Here is a 1,731-nt window from a genome sequence, read left to right on the forward strand (position 1 = left end):
TCGAACACCTAGATATGAGTATATAATCTAGTATTTGTTACCAAAATTTATTTCTTACCATTACTGGGTAGGATGGAAGGTGCCTGTCCAGATACAGCCACCAGTTGAACCAGCAGGAGCAATAAAAAACAAGACCTGCTTGATAATGCCATTTTTCTTTTCAATGTAGATTTTATTATTGAGCTGACAGAATCATGTGACCTTGTATTATCAGTTGTTGACACAAAAGTGTATTTTACTATCTTAATTTAATAAAAATAATGAATATTGTTATGAAAGCCACGCCCAGTCAATGAGCTACGCCCTTTTTAAGATTTGCAGAAGATGCTTGGCATGAAGATGTTCTTATGTTGTGTAGAAAGTTTGAGATGATAGTTTTGATAAGTTTAAATTTTTAAAGTTGTTCGAAAATTAGGTCAAAGTACACTTATGTATACAAACATTCAGGCCTGCTGAGAGAAGACATGGGGCCCAGGGGAAGATTAAAATTAGGGGCCCTTTGCAATAATTTAAAAAATTACAAATTAAACGACAAGAACTACCAATGCTCAAATATGACTGAAAATTGATTGACTGACTTAGGAACACTAGCAATTGAAAGCAAACTTGCAGAACAGCTAAATTTTGATTATATCATACATCATTTTGCTAGTTTAAAAACCAGAAAGGCACATGTTAATTAAGTTATGATGACTTATTATACTTTAATTATAATGTAAATTATTATGCGGCCCCCTGAATTGAGGGGCCCAGGGGATTTATCCCCTGCTCCCCCCCTCTCAGTGGGCTTGCAACATTTGGAAGTGATAATTTTATATGCATTGTGATTTAACACAAATTGCAAGAATAAAAACGTCCCAAAAATTCATTCTCTGGGGAAAAAAGATAAGGCTTGCTCTTTTAAAAATTTTTAAAGTTCAGCTTTGCATATCAACCTTGTATTAAGCTCAAAACTTCCTTCTTTGCTTATATGAAAAATTTTGTTATTGCTCCATTTGCTTTTTTTTCACTTCTTAAAACTATTGCTTTTCAACTAACATAAATATTTTTATAGCTATAACACAAACACAATATGCATTAATTTAAGTGGTAGCATTAAATATATGTTTATTTGCATCACTAATAGTGTACATGATAAAAGATGAGTGGGAGCATTATTAAAAAGGTGGTACTTCGTATTCAGAAGTCTCAGGCCTGTTTGATGATCTATTTGTTAATGTATTTTATTTTCAAATTAATGCAGTAACTAACTTTGCTTTATAATCAATTGCAGCATATGTTGGAATGCTTTGCAATGCAATGTCATTCTCTGGTTTTCTATAAGCCATAGTTTTAAAAATGCCATTGTAATGAATGCTCATTTACCTCTTTTGGTCTGTTCTTTTCACATTCAAAACAATTACCAATACAGCCAGTACTATGATGGGTATATAGACCACAGTTACACCAACGATCAATCCAGTGGTAGTTACAGTAGTTTCAGCAGTAGTTACAGTACTTGATATTCTAGGATGAAAAACTGAACAGAAACAGGAAGAATCTGTTAAATTACATTATCTGTAAATTAGCTATTAATTATGTTTTTTTCTTATTTTAATAATGACATACAGATCAATGTTTAATTATGATGTTCAGTATAAAAACACATAAAGTGACTACATACATCTATTAGTATATGTACTGTCTTACTTGTTGATGATCCTGTAACACTAATGACTAATGAAGTGCTTG

At 31.9% G+C, this 1,731-nt stretch overlaps 1 long non-coding RNA gene across 2 annotated transcripts; it reads right to left on the reverse strand.

Annotated features, from left to right (window-relative positions):
* Positions 1–1,027: 1,027 nt before the first annotated feature.
* LOC109590525 (uncharacterized) lies at positions 1,028–1,731 on the reverse strand. Of its 2 annotated transcripts, XR_002189366.1 has the most exons (4): positions 1,690–1,731; positions 1,366–1,519; positions 1,252–1,317; positions 1,028–1,206 (listed from the first exon to the last, which is right to left on the reverse strand). It is a non-coding gene; the product is annotated as an uncharacterized LOC109590525 (long non-coding RNA). The 2 variants fall into 2 exon arrangements; XR_002189365.1 differs by having other exon boundaries at positions 1,028–1,317.

The sequence above is a fragment of the Amphimedon queenslandica genome, unplaced genomic scaffold (genome assembly GCF_000090795.2).
Source record: "Amphimedon queenslandica unplaced genomic scaffold, v1.1 AMPQUscaffold_9898_Cont17860, whole genome shotgun sequence".
NCBI lineage: Eukaryota > Metazoa > Porifera > Demospongiae > Haplosclerida > Niphatidae > Amphimedon > Amphimedon queenslandica.